This window comes from Manis pentadactyla, chromosome 8 (genome assembly GCF_030020395.1).
Source record: "Manis pentadactyla isolate mManPen7 chromosome 8, mManPen7.hap1, whole genome shotgun sequence".
NCBI classification, from domain to species: domain Eukaryota; kingdom Metazoa; phylum Chordata; class Mammalia; order Pholidota; family Manidae; genus Manis; species Manis pentadactyla.
Genome location: NC_080026.1, coordinates 1,464,655 through 1,482,566, shown reverse-complemented (window position 1 = coordinate 1,482,566; position 17,912 = coordinate 1,464,655). Strand labels below are relative to the sequence as shown.

The 17,912-nt window shown below is 62.4% G+C and overlaps 1 protein-coding gene across 5 annotated transcripts in view; it reads right to left on the bottom strand.

Moving 5' to 3' along the window:
* Positions 1-17,912, bottom strand: part of CNTNAP5 (contactin associated protein family member 5) — a 628,981-nt gene that overhangs the window by 458,639 nt on the left and 152,430 nt on the right. The window lies entirely within an intron of this gene.

The following is a 17,912-nucleotide window of genomic DNA, read 5'->3' as shown; positions in this document are numbered from 1 at the left end:
CTAACTGTGCACGGGGCGTGTAGGCACCGGAGACACACACACAAATGTGTAAGGAGATGCAGGAGAGGAGACACAAGGTGCCAGAGGCACCCGGAGAACAGAATGCCTGGGAGGGGATCAGAAAGGCCTTGGACAGCGGCGCAACCTGAAGCCGTGTGGCCATGCCCAGGCACACGGGATTGGTGGAGAGGCTGGGGAGACCCACCAGGCCCAAGGGAGCAGCACGCGCAGAACCTCAGAGAATCGCGCGAGCGAGCGCGCACTGCGTTCCTGGGTGTCCGTGTGGCTCCGCTGATTTGCCACCAGGGAACAAGTGGGCCCCAGGATTTCGTTACTACTGACCCACCGGAACTTCTCAGACCAATGTCAGCTGTCACTTACTTGGAGAGTTTGGGCCTACGTTTCCTGTTTTATTTCGGAGGTCAATATTTTCATTTTTGCTCACCCAAGAGCTCACAAATCTGAATCCCGAGTGGAAACTACTACAGGACGTCTGCCATGGGGGCAGATGGGGAGAAAGCACCTCCTTTGTGAAGCACTTTGCTCAGGGCATCAGGCGGGGAGTTAACTGAATTTTGAATTTAGAGGAGCTAATCAATGAATTCCTGTTTACTTCAACCCACGTCATTGGCAGCCATCCGCAGGGATGTGCCGTCTGCTTCCTCGCTCCCTGGGCTCAGCTGGACTCCCCATGGCAGCGAGGACTCTCCTAGGCCCGGGGGCCCACTGCAAGGATACCTCCCATCACACAGACGGGCGTGTGGACAAAGGAGGTGGCCCCACTGTGGCCGAAAGGCACAGCCTACAGGTTGTGTGTTCTTTTCTCCCACTAAATACCTGTGCTATTAGGCTTTTCTTTAATAACATGTTTTCACTCCCCTGAGAAGATTCAGTGCAGGGAAAGGAAGGGATGGGATAGGCTCAGCCCTGACGTGAATGTATGTCATGAAGTGTTTGTGAGACATGAACACAGTGGAAGGCACTGCCATCACAGAGGCCCAGTCCTGTCCTTCGGAGCAACAGGACCGCAGGGGGCACATGTCAGCAGTCCAGACCGTCAGTATGGCCCCCTGGACAAGCTCCCCCAGTGGGAATGAGTGGGGAGACCACCGGGTCTCTTCCCCACTTGCTCTCCCCTCTGCTGATGGATGCACTCGGCCGCGAGGCCTCCGTGACATCAGACACACAGCCTGGAAAGACCTGGGTCCCTGCACCATCACACGGAGGGAAGCCTCTGCCCAACAGGGCTCCGGTCCCGAGCTGTTGCACGAAGGAGAACCAAACACCTGCTGTGCCGAGGCCCCGGTGCGCTGGAGCCCTTCGACCCCTAGCTTAGCCCATCGCAGAACCGGGCGATGTCCACAGTGCGAGGCCCACACCGGCTGTGGAACCTGACCCAGCAAGTCTGGGCACCCGGCACTCGGGATACAAGCGTAGCTACTGAGACTGCTGTGTAGCAGAAGCAAGTGTTTCTAGAGACCCAGAGAAACCGGTACGGACCAAAGGCACTGGGAGGAGGCGTCTGAGCAGAAATCCTGAGACGCCAGGCCCAGAAGCACATCTTTATCAGGTGAGCTTGTCCTCCTCACCGTGACCACATGCCTGATCCATCCCATCCTCTCCCGACTTCTCAAGACTGACAGGAAGGCTTAAGGAGATCTTCCATTTCCAAGAGGTCTAAAATTACTCCGAGCCTACTCTTTATTTCCACTCAATTTCTCCTGCTGCCCATTTCAGGCCTCTTTCTTCTTAAGAAAAGCGATGCTGTATAAACTGCATGATCTCAACGATATGAAAGGTGATCGAAAACAAATGTGTGTGGCTGTTTCTTCTCAGTGATGAAAGTATTGGCAATTTCAGTGTTTTTGCATGAAACATATTTTCTATTATCTACGTGTCTTTCTTTGATAAAATGATACTCTCACAACTCACATTTATGTGATTCATCACATAGAGTATAGGTAGCAATCTGACAGCCAATGGAACAATATAGAATGCATGGCTCTTCTTGTGTGGCAATCTCTATTTTTGAAATCAAAGTCCTCAGACCTTAATTATCTCTCTTTTGTCCCCAGTGGTTTACAACAAGATTTCCTAGTTTAGCTTTAGAGTTTTTCCTCCATTTCTCCTAATTCTCATCAATTCATGTATAGAAGGAAGAAAATATAATAACAGGAAATTCTCCCCACGACCTTGCAAAGAATAAAATCATGAGGCTGACCCCAAGTAAAACCAAACAGAAGCAAAACAGAACTTTTTTTAAAAGGTGGGGGGAGGGCTAAGTCTAAAAATAATTTTTCAAATTTATTTAAAAAACAGCACATCTCCCTTCTGCCTTCAATAAAACCTGTTTGTTAATCTCCCTGAAATAAACCAAAATGGACTTGTTAGCACTCATTCATCCATCGGGTTAAGAATTTCCCAAACCCGGGCGCTCCAGCTGGAGCTCTGAAGAGGAAGGGACGCGGCCGGGCGCTCACCGCCGAGGACCCCGCACACCCCCGGGTGTAGAAGGCGCTCCCGGCACCACGGCCTCAGCAAGACCCGGCACCGCCATGCTGCTACAGTGAACAGTTTGCTCCTTCCTCCGAACAACACGTGTGTTTTCACAAAGATGACAGTGACCCGAAGACACTATTTGCACTGCTCTAAAGACTCCTGTGCCCACACCGGCTTTCTGTTTCTGAATTATTTCTAAATTGGAGCATAACGTACACATGGATGCCTGAGCTTTGCAAGTTGCAGGTATTCTCTAAGCTGTGCTGGCTGCAATCGTAGCTCAGTATCAATGATTATTAACTTTAATTCCTGTGAACCCTGAAGCTTAAACATAAAGGGATTTCATTAAAGAAAAAATGTACAGGACATTTTTAATCTGAAAGGAAAAATAACTTCACCTTAGATTTTTACCGCACCCAGACTTCTCCAATAGCTTTTAAACAGGGGATCTTGAATGACTCGGAGACGTAGTTTGCCCCCAGCGCACCCCAAGCCTCTTATGCTCTAACCGTGTTATCTGACACATGGGGAGAAAACGTTGTGTCTGGACTAAATACAAGGAAACCTGGTCCCAAACGCCGCTGTGCTGAGGCTGGACACGAGAGCTTCTCCGTGGGCTCCGTCCTTGGAGGCACCTGGGAACTTGCAAGGACGTCACGCACTCCCAGGCCTGCTCCTAAGTGACGCGTTCAGGGCCCAACCTGGGAATCTGCGTGTTTAGAAAGGGGCTCATGACGTGCCGAGTGGTCTGGGAAACACTGCTTCTCAAGCTGCAGCTCTAATATTTAACTGATCTATTTAATGGTCCAAAGTAGCTTAAATACAACACGCTATTTTTGAATATTAAAAACTGTACACAAACCAAAATAACAACACGAAATTGCCTTTGGATCTAAAAATGGACATCCTCGCACCCTTTCCCCAACTGGGTCCCCAGTCCGCCCACCCAAACACAGAGGAGCGCTTCAAGCACCTGAGATCAGACCTACAGGGGTCCAGGAACCCTGAAAATGTGTGAGCTCAGACAAGCCCCCGCCGCGCAGTGCTTCCCGCGCCCCGCGAGCGCCTGGCCCCGTGTCGTCGCCGACCCCACCGGCCCTCGCGTGCTCGGCCTCGCGCAGCCCCGGCTGACCGCCGCTCGCCCTGCCCAGGGCTCGGCTCTGCCCTGTGCGCTCGGCAGACATCGACTCGGTCACCTCCCCGGCAGCTCTGCGCGGCAGGGGCGGCTCTTCTCCCCACTTTACAGGTGGGGAAGGAGACCGAGGCCCCAGCAGCTGGGCAGCCTTCCCAGGAGCACACAGCCAGCAAGCGGGAGCAGGGGATCCCAACCAGAAGCCGCGGCTCAGAGCCCGAGGTCTCGGCCGCCGGGCCACACTGCCCCTCACCCCGGATGGGGTGTCCTCACTGGGACAGGGAGCCCTCACCGGGACGGGGTGCCCTCACCGGGACGGGGTGCCCTCACCCGGATGGGGTGCCCTCACCAGGACAGGGAGCCCTCACCGGGACGGGGTGCCCTCACCCGGATGGGGTGTCCTCACCAGGACAGGGAGCCCTCACCCGGACAGGGTGCCCTCACTGGGTCAGGGTGCCCTCACCGGGACAGGGTGCCCTCACCCCGGACAGCGTGCCCTCAACGGGACAGGGTGCCCTCACCTTGGACAAGGTATCCTCACCCTGGACAGGGTGTCCTCACCGGGACAGGGTGTCCTCACCAGGACAGGGTGCCCTCACCGGGATAGGGTGTCCTCGCCCCGGACAGGGTGTCCTCGCCCCGGACAGGGTGCCCTAGCCCTGGACAGGGTGTCCTCACCGGGACAGGGTGCTCTCACCTGGACAGGGTGTCCTCACCGGGACAGGGTGCCCTCACCCTGGACAGGGTGCCCTCACCGGGACAGGGTGCCCTCACTGGGACAGGGTGCCCACACCCTGGACAGGGTGTCCTCACCGGGACAGGGTGCCCTCACCGGGACAGGGTGTCCTCACCGGGACAGGGTGCCCTCACCAGAACAGGGTGCCCTCACCCCGGACAGCGTGCCCTCACCGGGACAGGGTGCCCTCACCGGGACGGGGTGCCCTCACCCGGACGGGGTGCCCTCACCGGGTTGGGGTGTCCTCACCAGGACAGGATGCCCTCACCGGGACAGGGTGCCCTCACCGGGACAGGGTGCCCTCACCGGGACAGGGTGCCCTCACCCGGATGGGGTGCCCTCACCGGGATGGGGTGCTCTCATCCTGGACAGGGTGCCCTCACCGGGACAGGGTGCCCTCACCCGGATGGGGTGCCCTCACCCGGATGGGGTGTCCTCACCAGGACAGGGAGCCCTCACCCGGACAGGGTGCCCTCACCGGGTCAGGGTGTCCTCACCGGGACAGGGTGTCCTCACCGGGACAGGGTGCCCTCACCTGGACAGGGTGCCCTCACCAGAACAGGGTGCCCTCACCCCGGACAGCGTGCCCTCAACGGGACAGGGTGCCCTCACCTTGGACAAGGTATCCTCACCCTGGACAGGGTGTCCTCACCGGGACAGGGTGCCCTCACCGGGACAGGGTGCCCTCACCGGGTCAGGGTGTCCTCACCGGGACAGGGTGTCCTCACCGGGACAGGGTGCGCTCACCTGGACAGGGTGCCCTCACCAGAACAGGGTGCCCTCACCCCGGACAGCGTGCCCTCAACGGGACAGGGTGCCCTCACCTTGGACAAGGTATCCTCACCCTGGACAGGGTGTCCTCACCGGGACAGGGTGTCCTCACCAGGACAGGGTGCCCTCACCGGGATAGGGTGTCCTCGCCCCGGACAGGGTGTCCTCGCCCCGGACAGGGTGCCCTAGCCCTGGACAGGGTGTCCTCACCGGGACAGGGTGCTCTCACCTGGACAGGGTGTCCTCACCGGGACAGGGTGCCCTCACCCTGGACAGGGTGCCCTCACCGGGACAGGGTGCCCTCACTGGGACAGGGTGCCCACACCCTGGACAGGGTGTCCTCACCGGGACAGGGTGTCCTCACCGGGACAGGGTGCCCTCACCGGGACAGGGTGTCCTCACCGGGACAGGGTGCCCTCACCAGAACAGGGTGCCCTCACCCCGGACAGCGTGCCCTCACCGGGACAGGGTGCCCTCACCGGGACGGGGTGCCCTCACCCGGACGGGGTGCCCTCACCGGGGTGGGGTGTCCTCACCGGGACAGGATGCCCTCACCGGGACAGGGTGCCCTCACCGGGACAGGGTGCCCTCACCGGGACAGGATGCCCTCACCGGGACAGGGTGCCCTCACCCGGATGGGGTGCCCTCACCGGGATGGGGTGCTCTCATCCTGGACAGGGTGCCCTCACCGGGACAGGGTGCCCTCACCCGGATGGGGTGCCCTCACCCGGATGGGGTGTCCTCACCAGGACAGGGAGCCCTCACCCGGACAGGGTGCCCTCACCGGGTCAGGGTGTCCTCACCGGGACAGGGTGTCCTCACCGGGACAGGGTGCCCTCACCTGGACAGGGTGCCCTCACCAGAACAGGGTGCCCTCACCCCGGACAGCGTGCCCTCAACGGGACAGGGTGCCCTCACCTTGGACAAGGTATCCTCACCCTGGACAGGGTGTCCTCACCGGGACAGGGTGCCCTCACCGGGACAGGGTGCCCTCACCGGGTCAGGGTGTCCTCACCGGGACAGGGTGTCCTCACCGGGACAGGGTGCGCTCACCTGGACAGGGTGCCCTCACCAGAACAGGGTGCCCTCACCCCGGACAGCGTGCCCTCAACGGGACAGGGTGCCCTCACCTTGGACAAGGTATCCTCACCCTGGACAGGGTGTCCTCACCGGGACAGGGTGTCCTCACCAGGACAGGGTGCCCTCACCGGGATAGGGTGTCCTCGCCCCGGACAGGGTGTCCTCGCCCCGGACAGGGTGCCCTAGCCCTGGACAGGGTGTCCTCACCGGGACAGGGTGCTCTCACCTGGACAGGGTGTCCTCACCAGGACAGGGTGCCCTCACCGGGACAGGGTGCCCTCACCCTGGACAGGGTGCCCTCACCGGGACAGGGTGTCCTCACCGGGACAGGGGGCCCTCACCCTGGGCAGGGTGTCCTCATCGGGACAGGGTGCCCTCACCCTGGACAGGGTGTCCTCACCGGGACAGGGTGCTCTCACCCCGGACAGGGTGCCCTCACCAGGACAGGGTGCCCTCACCGGGACAGGGTGCTCTCACCCCGGACAGGGTGCCCTCACCCGGACAGGCTGCTCTCACCCCGGACAGGGTGCCCTCACCGGGACAGGGTGCCCTCACCCCAGACAGGGTGCCCTCACCAGGACAGGGTGCCCTCACCGGGACAGGGTGTCCTCACCTGGACAGGGTGTCCTCACAGGGACAGGGTGCCTCACCGGGTCAGGGTGTCCTCACCGGGACAGGGTGCCCTCACCGGGACTGGGAGCCCTCACCGGGACAGGGTGTCCTCACCGGGACAGGGTGCCCTCACCAGAACAGGGTGCCCTCACCCCGGACAGGGTGCCCTCACCGGGACAGGGTGTCCTCACCCCGGACAGGGTGCCCTCACCCGGACGGGGTGCCCTCACCGGGAAGGGGTGCCCTCACCCGGATGGGGTGCCCTCACCGGGACAGGGTGTCCTCACCCCGGACAGGGTGCCCTCACCGGAAGAGAGTGCCCTCACCCCAGACAGGGTGCCCTCACCAGGACAGGGTGCCCTCACCGGGACAGGGTGTCCTCACCCCAGACAGGGTGCCCTCACCGGGACAGGGTGCCCTCACCGGGACAGGGTGTCCTCGCCTTGACAGGGTGTCCTCACAGGGACAGGGTGCCTCACCGGGTCAGGGTGTCCTCACCGGGACAGGGTGTCCTCACCGGGACAGGGTGCCCTCACCTGGACAGGGTGCCCTCACCAGAACAGGGTGCCCTCACCCTGGACAGCGTGCCCTCACCGGGACAGGGTGCCTTCACCGGGACAGGGTGCCCTCACCCTGGACAGGGTGCCCTCACCTTGGACAGGGTGTCCTCACCCTGGACAGGGTGTCCTCACCGTGACAGGGTGTCCTCACCCGGACAGGGTGCCCTCACCGGGACAGGGTGCCCTCACCCCGGACAGGGTGCCCTCACCGGGACAGGGTGTCCTCACCAGGACAGGGTGCCCTCACCGGGACAGGGTGTCCTCGCCCCGGACAGGGTGTCCTCGCCCCGGACAGGGTGCCCTCGCCCTGGACAGGGTGTCCTCACCGGGACAGGGTGCTCTCACCTGGACAGGGTGTCCTCACCAGGACAGGGTGCCCTCACCGGGACAGGGTGCCCTCACCCTGGACAGGGTGCCCTCACCGGGACAGGGGGCCCTCACCCTGGGCAGGGTGTCCTCATCGGGACAGGGTGCCCTCACCCTGGACAGGGTGTCCTCACCAGGACAGGGTGCTCTCACCCCGGACAGGGTGCCCTCACCAGGACAGGGTGCCCTCACAGGGACAGGGTGCCCTCACCCCGGACAGGGTGCCCTCACCCGGACAGGCTGCTCTCACCCTGGACAGGGTGCCCTCACCGGGACAGGGTGCCCTCACCCCAGACAGGGTGCCCTCACCAGGACAGGGTGCCCTCACCGGGACAGGGTGCCCTCACCGGGACTGGGAGCCCTCACCGGGACAGGGTGTCCTCACCGGGACAGGGTGCCCTCACCAGAACAGGGTGCCCTCACCCTGGACAGGGTGCCCTCACCGGGACAGGGTGTCCTCACCCCGGACAGGGTGCCCTCACCCGGACGGGGTGCCCTCACCGGGAAGGGGTGCCCTCACCCGGATGGGGTGCCCTCACCGGGACAGGGTGTCCTCACCCCGGACAGGGTGCCCTCACCGGAAGAGAGTGCCCTCACCCCAGACAGGGTGCCCTCACCAGGACAGGGTGCCCTCACCGGGACAGGGTGTCCTCACCCCAGACAGGGTGCCCTCACCGGGACAGGGTGCCCTCACCGGGACAGGGTGTCCTCACCTTGACAGGGTGTCCTCACAGGGACAGGGTGCCTCACCGGGTCAGGGTGTCCTCACCGGGACAGGGTGTCCTCACCGGGACAGGGTGCCCTCGCCTGGACAGGGTGCCCTCACCAGAACAGGGTGCCCTCACCCCGGACAGCGTGCCCTCACCGGGACAGGGTGCCCTCACCTTGGACAGGGTGTCCTCACCCTGGACAGGGTGTCCTCACCGTGACAGGGTGTCCTCACCCGGACAGGGTGCCCTCACCGGGACAGGGTGCCCTCACCCCGGACAGGGTGCCCTCACCGGGACAGGGTGTCCTCACCAGGACAGGGTGCCCTCACCGGGATAGGGTGTCCTCGCCCCGGACAGGGTGTCCTCGCCCCGGACAGGGTGCCCTCACCTGGACAGAGTGTCCTCAGCGGGACAGGGTGCCCTCACTGGGACAGGGTGCCCACACCCTGGACAGGGTGCCCTCACCGGGACAGGGTGTCCTCACCGGGACAGGGGGCCCTCACCGGGATAGGGTGTCCTCGCCCCGGACAGGGTGTCCTCGCCCCGGACAGGGTGCCCTCGCCCCGGACAGGGTGTTCTCACCGGGACAGGGTGCTCTCACCTGGACAGAGTGTCCTCAGCGGGACAGGGTGCCCTCACTGGGACAGGGTGCCCTCACCCTGGACAGGGTGCCCTCACCGGGACAGGGTGCCCTCACTGGGACAGGGTGCCCACACCCTGGACAGGGTGTCCTCACCGGGACAGGGTGCTCTCACCTGGACAGGGTGTCCTCACCGGGACAGGGTGCCCTCACCCTGGACAGGGTGCCCTCACCGGGACAGGGTGCCCTCACTGGGACAGGGTGCCCACACCCTGGACAGGGTGTCCTCACCGGGACAGGGTGTCCTCACCGGGACAGGGTGCCCTCACCGGGACAGGGTGTCCTCACTGGGACAGGGTGCCCTCACCAGAACAGGGTGCCCTCACCCCGGACAGCGTGCCCTCACCGGGACAGGGTGCCCTCACCGGGACGGGGTGCCCTCACCCGGACGGGGTGCCCTCACCGGGTTGGGGTGTCCTCACCGGGACAGGATGCCCTCACCGGGACAGGGTGCCCTCACCGGGACAGGGTGCCCTCACCGGGACAGGATGCCCTCACCGGGACAGGGTGCCCTCACCCGGATGGGGTGCCCTCACCGGGATGGGGTGCTCTCATCCTGGACAGGGTGCCCTCACCGGGACAGGGTGCCCTCACCCGGATGGGGTGCCCTCACCCGGATGGGGTGTCCTCACCAGGACAGGGAGCCCTCACCCGGACAGGGTGCCCTCACCGGGTCAGGGTGTCCTCACCGGGACAGGGTGTCCTCACCGGGACAGGGTGCCCTCACCTGGACAGGGTGCCCTCACCAGAACAGGGTGCCCTCACCCCGGACAGCGTGCCCTCAACGGGACAGGGTGCCCTCACCTTGGACAAGGTATCCTCACCCTGGACAGGGTGTCCTCACCGGGACAGGGTGCCCTCACCGGGACAGGGTGCCCTCACCGGGTCAGGGTGTCCTCACCGGGACAGGGTGTCCTCACCGGGACAGGGTGCGCTCACCTGGACAGGGTGCCCTCACCAGAACAGGGTGCCCTCACCCCGGACAGCGTGCCCTCAACGGGACAGGGTGCCCTCACCTTGGACAAGGTATCCTCACCCTGGACAGGGTGTCCTCACCGGGACAGGGTGTCCTCACCAGGACAGGGTGCCCTCACCGGGATAGGGTGTCCTCGCCCCGGACAGGGTGTCCTCGCCCCGGACAGGGTGCCCTAGCCCTGGACAGGGTGTCCTCACCGGGACAGGGTGCTCTCACCTGGACAGGGTGTCCTCACCGGGACAGGGTGCCCTCACCCTGGACAGGGTGCCCTCACCGGGACAGGGTGCCCTCACTGGGACAGGGTGCCCACACCCTGGACAGGGTGTCCTCACCGGGACAGGGTGTCCTCACCGGGACAGGGTGCCCTCACCGGGACAGGGTGTCCTCACCGGGACAGGGTGCCCTCACCAGAACAGGGTGCCCTCACCCCGGACAGCGTGCCCTCACCGGGACAGGGTGCCCTCACCGGGACGGGGTGCCCTCACCCGGACGGGGTGCCCTCACCGGGGTGGGGTGTCCTCACCGGGACAGGATGCCCTCACCGGGACAGGGTGCCCTCACCGGGACAGGGTGCCCTCACCGGGACAGGATGCCCTCACCGGGACAGGGTGCCCTCACCCGGATGGGGTGCCCTCACCGGGATGGGGTGCTCTCATCCTGGACAGGGTGCCCTCACCGGGACAGGGTGCCCTCACCCGGATGGGGTGCCCTCACCCGGATGGGGTGTCCTCACCAGGACAGGGAGCCCTCACCCGGACAGGGTGCCCTCACCGGGTCAGGGTGTCCTCACCGGGACAGGGTGTCCTCACCGGGACAGGGTGCCCTCACCTGGACAGGGTGCCCTCACCAGAACAGGGTGCCCTCACCCCGGACAGCGTGCCCTCAACGGGACAGGGTGCCCTCACCTTGGACAAGGTATCCTCACCCTGGACAGGGTGTCCTCACCGGGACAGGGTGCCCTCACCGGGACAGGGTGCCCTCACCGGGTCAGGGTGTCCTCACCGGGACAGGGTGTCCTCACCGGGACAGGGTGCGCTCACCTGGACAGGGTGCCCTCACCAGAACAGGGTGCCCTCACCCCGGACAGCGTGCCCTCAACGGGACAGGGTGCCCTCACCTTGGACAAGGTATCCTCACCCTGGACAGGGTGTCCTCACCGGGACAGGGTGTCCTCACCAGGACAGGGTGCCCTCACCGGGATAGGGTGTCCTCGCCCCGGACAGGGTGTCCTCGCCCCGGACAGGGTGCCCTAGCCCTGGACAGGGTGTCCTCACCGGGACAGGGTGCTCTCACCTGGACAGGGTGTCCTCACCAGGACAGGGTGCCCTCACCGGGACAGGGTGCCCTCACCCTGGACAGGGTGCCCTCACCGGGACAGGGTGTCCTCACCGGGACAGGGGGCCCTCACCCTGGGCAGGGTGTCCTCATCGGGACAGGGTGCCCTCACCCTGGACAGGGTGTCCTCACCGGGACAGGGTGCTCTCACCCCGGACAGGGTGCCCTCACCAGGACAGGGTGCCCTCACCGGGACAGGGTGCTCTCACCCCGGACAGGGTGCCCTCACCCGGACAGGCTGCTCTCACCCCGGACAGGGTGCCCTCACCGGGACAGGGTGCCCTCACCCCAGACAGGGTGCCCTCACCAGGACAGGGTGCCCTCACCGGGACAGGGTGTCCTCACCTGGACAGGGTGTCCTCACAGGGACAGGGTGCCTCACCGGGTCAGGGTGTCCTCACCGGGACAGGGTGCCCTCACCGGGACTGGGAGCCCTCACCGGGACAGGGTGTCCTCACCGGGACAGGGTGCCCTCACCAGAACAGGGTGCCCTCACCCCGGACAGGGTGCCCTCACCGGGACAGGGTGTCCTCACCCCGGACAGGGTGCCCTCACCCGGACGGGGTGCCCTCACCGGGAAGGGGTGCCCTCACCCGGATGGGGTGCCCTCACCGGGACAGGGTGTCCTCACCCCGGACAGGGTGCCCTCACCGGAAGAGAGTGCCCTCACCCCAGACAGGGTGCCCTCACCAGGACAGGGTGCCCTCACCGGGACAGGGTGTCCTCACCCCAGACAGGGTGCCCTCACCGGGACAGGGTGCCCTCACCGGGACAGGGTGTCCTCGCCTTGACAGGGTGTCCTCACAGGGACAGGGTGCCTCACCGGGTCAGGGTGTCCTCACCGGGACAGGGTGTCCTCACTGGGACAGGGTGCCCTCACCTGGACAGGGTGCCCTCACCAGAACAGGGTGCCCTCACCCTGGACAGCGTGCCCTCACCGGGACAGGGTGCCTTCACCGGGACAGGGTGCCCTCACCCTGGACAGGGTGCCCTCACCTTGGACAGGGTGTCCTCACCCTGGACAGGGTGTCCTCACCGTGACAGGGTGTCCTCACCCGGACAGGGTGCCCTCACCGGGACAGGGTGCCCTCACCCCGGACAGGGTGCCCTCACCGGGACAGGGTGTCCTCACCAGGACAGGGTGCCCTCACCGGGACAGGGTGTCCTCGCCCCGGACAGGGTGTCCTCGCCCCGGACAGGGTGCCCTCGCCCTGGACAGGGTGTCCTCACCGGGACAGGGTGCTCTCACCTGGACAGGGTGTCCTCACCAGGACAGGGTGCCCTCACCGGGACAGGGTGCCCTCACCCTGGACAGGGTGCCCTCACCGGGACAGGGGGCCCTCACCCTGGGCAGGGTGTCCTCATCGGGACAGGGTGCCCTCACCCTGGACAGGGTGTCCTCACCAGGACAGGGTGCTCTCACCCCGGACAGGGTGCCCTCACCAGGACAGGGTGCCCTCACAGGGACAGGGTGCCCTCACCCCGGACAGGGTGCCCTCACCCGGACAGGCTGCTCTCACCCTGGACAGGGTGCCCTCACCGGGACAGGGTGCCCTCACCCCAGACAGGGTGCCCTCACCAGGACAGGGTGCCCTCACCGGGACAGGGTGCCCTCACCGGGACTGGGAGCCCTCACCGGGACAGGGTGTCCTCACCGGGACAGGGTGCCCTCACCAGAACAGGGTGCCCTGACCCTGGACAGGGTGCCCTCACCGGGACAGGGTGTCCTCACCCCGGACAGGGTGCCCTCACCCGGACGGGGTGCCCTCACCGGGAAGGGGTGCCCTCACCCGGATGGGGTGCCCTCACCGGGACAGGGTGTCCTCACCCCGGACAGGGTGCCCTCACCGGAAGAGAGTGCCCTCACCCCAGACAGGGTGCCCTCACCAGGACAGGGTGCCCTCACCGGGACAGGGTGTCCTCACCCCAGACAGGGTGCCCTCACCGGGACAGGGTGCCCTCACCGGGACAGGGTGTCCTCACCTTGACAGGGTGTCCTCACAGGGACAGGGTGCCTCACCGGGTCAGGGTGTCCTCACCGGGACAGGGTGTCCTCACCGGGACAGGGTGCCCTCGCCTGGACAGGGTGCCCTCACCAGAACAGGGTGCCCTCACCCCGGACAGCGTGCCCTCACCGGGACAGGGTGCCCTCACCTTGGACAGGGTGTCCTCACCCTGGACAGGGTGTCCTCACCGTGACAGGGTGTCCTCACCCGGACAGGGTGCCCTCACCGGGACAGGGTGCCCTCACCCCGGACAGGGTGCCCTCACCGGGACAGGGTGTCCTCACCAGGACAGGGTGCCCTCACCGGGATAGGGTGTCCTCGCCCCGGACAGGGTGTCCTCGCCCCGGACAGGGTGCCCTCACCTGGACAGAGTGTCCTCAGCGGGACAGGGTGCCCTCACTGGGACAGGGTGCCCACACCCTGGACAGGGTGCCCTCACCGGGACAGGGTGTCCTCACCGGGACAGGGGGCCCTCACCGGGATAGGGTGTCCTCGCCCCGGACAGGGTGTCCTCGCCCCGGACAGGGTGCCCTCGCCCCGGACAGGGTGTTCTCACCGGGACAGGGTGCTCTCACCTGGACAGAGTGTCCTCAGCGGGACAGGGTGCCCTCACTGGGACAGGGTGCCCTCACCCTGGACAGGGTGTCCTCACCGGGACAGGGTGCCCTCACCGGGACAGGGTGCCCTCACCCTGGACAGGGTGCCCTCACCGGGACAGGGTGTCCTCACCGGGACAGGGGGCCCTCACCCTGGGCAGGGTGTCCTCATCGGGACAGGGTGCCCTCACCCTGGACAGGGTGTCCTCACCGGGACAGGGTGCTCTCATTCCGGACAGGCTGCCCTCACCCCGGACAGGGTGCCCTCACCAGGACAGGGTGTCCTCACCGGGACAGGGGACCCTCACCCTGGGCAGGGTGTCCTCACCGGGACAGGGTGCCCTCACCGGGACAGGGTGCCCTCACCCTGGACAGGGTGTCCTCACCGGGACAGGGTGCTCTCATCCCGGACAGGGTGCCCTCACCGGGACAGGGTGCCCTCACCCTGGACAGGGTGCCTTCACCAGGACAGGGTGTCCTCATCCTGGACAGTGTGCTCTCCTCCTGTTCCTTCCTCTTCTTCATATTAGCAATTCTCACAAGAAACCTAATTCACACTGCACATTTTCTTCCATATCTGTCTTGCCACATAAGTCAGCAACAGGAGTTTTAATTTCCATTTACTCGAGAATAAAGCAGCCTCCAGGGCCAGCTCGCTCAGCCAGGTCACAGGCTGAGGGACGGCTCTCTGGCCCAGTTGGTCAGTTCCCACACCTGCCTGGACCACACAGACCAGGGTCCTAAGCAAGCAGGAAATGACTCTTTGGGAAAACTCCACGCAAGGTTTAAAGACAAGAGACCCAGGTCTCCTGACTCCAGCTCGGCCCCCTGCCCAGCCCCCAACCGGGAAGGTTCTTTCTAACTCCACATGCTGGGATCTGAGCTGCAACACAGTGCCTGGTAGAAAATGCAGAAATTCCTCTGTTTCTACAGTTATTTCCACTTCTAGCCCAGAAAAGGAAAGGAAGATTGATGGATCTCACACACAGGAAATGGGCACAAAACACAGATTCTGTGCAGGGGTCTGCTGAGCGGTATGTCACAGCTTCCATTCAGAAAAGGATGGTCCACTTCATACAAGACCAACAGGAGCTAAGAAGCCTCACACACATTTAGCATCTGCACACCTAATCTCTTCTCAGCACACACCCTGGCCATTTTGAAAAACCCCAAAAGAAACCCTAAAAGAAGTATTTCCTAGGCATGCATTCCCCTGAGATTTACACAAGGCCCTAAAAAGCTACAACCAGGTTCTCAGAAATGCCTGGGGGGTTAACTTAAATTTCTAGCTGCATTGAAATTATTAAACATTCAGTGCCTCTGTAAGCAAAGATTCGAGAGTTTTCAGGGACAAGCTACCTAGTGATGGCAATGAGGAGGGCAGACAGACTGTCCCATAAATATCATAAATATTTAACATCATACAGTGAGGGTACCGTCACACACAGGGTCCTGCGCCTCCACTCAGAGCGCTGTCATCACCCATCCACCTGCCACAGGACTGGTGTCCGGGTGCTCCTGGGCTGATGGCTGGACCTCTGCGCATCACCGTGCTACTACGGGGCAGGGTGATGAGACCTGGGCCGGCTGCCAGTGTCCTACACATCCATGCACATGTTTATTTAGGGACTCAGAAGCCTCCCGGGGGCAAAGGATGTGGGACCTTATCCGAACACCCTGGGGGTTTCCAAAAAGATGGAAGCCTGTAGGGAGACTTGGGTGGCCCCACTGAAAAAGCAGAGAGGCCCTAGGAAGAGGCTGGCGTGAAGGAAAGGAGCTGAGACCTGCTCAGACCAGGTACCAGGATGCAGGCGGCCCTGGGAGGAACGCATGGGGGCCTGGCTCTCTGTGTGGGACCCAGTTTGGGTTCCTGGGTCAATCATGAGACGTGGATTGGAGTCTAAGTGGTTCACTTGGGAACTGACCCCAGGAAGCCAGGTGACGGTGGTGGGGAGGAGACAGGGAGGAAAGGAGAGATGACCCAGGACACGTCGGCGAGTCAGCCACTCCTGCGGGAGCTTAGTCCCCCAGAGAGGATGAAATCTGCCTGGAGCAAGAGGAACCTGGGGTGTTTGTACCCCAACTCTGTCCTCACCGACTGACGGCTGCTGGAGGGCAGGGCGGTGTCAATGCACAGGAGAGAGCCCCTGGCAGAGGGACAGCGCAGCTGCTGGGGCCGCGGGTGGTTCCGGTGGGGATGTCCTCAAGGCTCCCCACTGATCTCGTCAGCAGATGGATTCACCCCCAGCGGCAGGCGCTGGCTGACAACCAGGACCATCTGTCCTTCTGCAGAGAGCTGCCCTTGGCCAAACAGGGCTCCCAGCCTGGGCAGCTCCCACTCAGCAGGGACCCGCACAAGGCTTACAAGGCTGAGCCACGGTCTCAAGGCATGGCTGATACTCGTGGTGCAGTCCTGGGTCCAGGCACTCCCCTTGGCACCTGAAGGAGGCTGGACCACCGCTGAGCCCACAGTCCCTGCTGGCCTTCCCGCTGCCCCCCTGACCACCCACCTCGAGATCCCACCTGTACAGATAACTTGGGCAGGGAGACCCTTCTCAGCTCAGCTTCTCAGATGCAGTCCTTACGCTGACGTGACATCCAGGAGATAAAGCACCAGCATGCCCTGGGCAGGGTAGGCGCTTGGCCGCACACCTGTGTGTCAGCTCCTAGTGTCCTGGAGGGTCTGACGCTCGTTGCTGCCCTGTGATTCCTGCAGGTCTCTTCCCTCGTGAAGAACGGAGCCATTAAGGCCTTAGGGATCCGGCCGCACAGTTCACAGCTCAGAAGTGACATAAGAAGTGAGGGAGATCAACAGGAGAGCATCTGGGGCTCAGAAAGTTTGGAGTTTGGTCCCAAGGAGGGTATCTCACATTTATGCCTCTTGCAGGCCAGGGACTGATTCATAAATTCATAAAAACATTCAGACATTTGTAGAAACTAAGGTGAGAAGGTCATGTATAAACAACTTGAAAAGACTCTCGAACTATACTGTTGAATACAGTAGCCACTAGTCACATGTAGCTATTTAATTTGTCTTAAAAATGTAATTCCTCAGTACCATTAGCCATTTCAACAGCCATGTGTAGCTCGTGCCTTGTTAGACAGCACAGTTCTAGAATATCCCGTCCTTGCAGAAATCTCTATCAAATAGACTGCTCTAGAATTTATCTTCTAAAATGGTGCATGCTGAGCTCTGCTTTAATTTGATAATCAATGCCATTGAACCCGACCCACCAGCAGCTTGGGACTAGGAGATCTTAGTGGATTATTTACTCTTCATTTAATGGTATGTGATTATGGAGCTCTGTCCAGGAGAAAAGCAGTGCAGAGGACTGAGCAGCAAGATAAGATGCTCTTCCTGTTTTTAGGCATATGGAGGAAAAATGACTCTCCAAAGATCTTAAAGGAAAATGGGGAAGGGGAAGTGACAGTCATTCAAAAGCACGGGCTCCATGTGCTTGGCGTTGCGGCCTGGCCCTCTCTCTCAGGAGCAGTCCACTGTTCACCGCAGTGAATGCAGGCAGCTTTGTGGGAAGGCAGTGCTCAGTCTAAGCCTTATGAGTTGAAAGGGTCAGTTTCTACTCTGTAGCTTGGGACAAGTAATAGCTCTACTCCTATAAAAAAAAATAGTTAAGGTCGACTTTATCAAGGACCAAAGATCAAGATAATGTATATGTAACCACAGGTTTCATGACTATGGACAAAAACGTGTTCAGTACAAGTGTGTTTAATTGTTATTACCTCCAAAAATGACATTTTGGGTGCAGAAAAAGAACTCTGCCACCTGCATTTGTGACCTCTCATTTCAAACCCTCATTAGGAAGTCACTCCTTTGACCAGATGATGTGCAGTTTAACCTACAAAATGGCAGCAGATCAGCTCAAAAGAGAGGG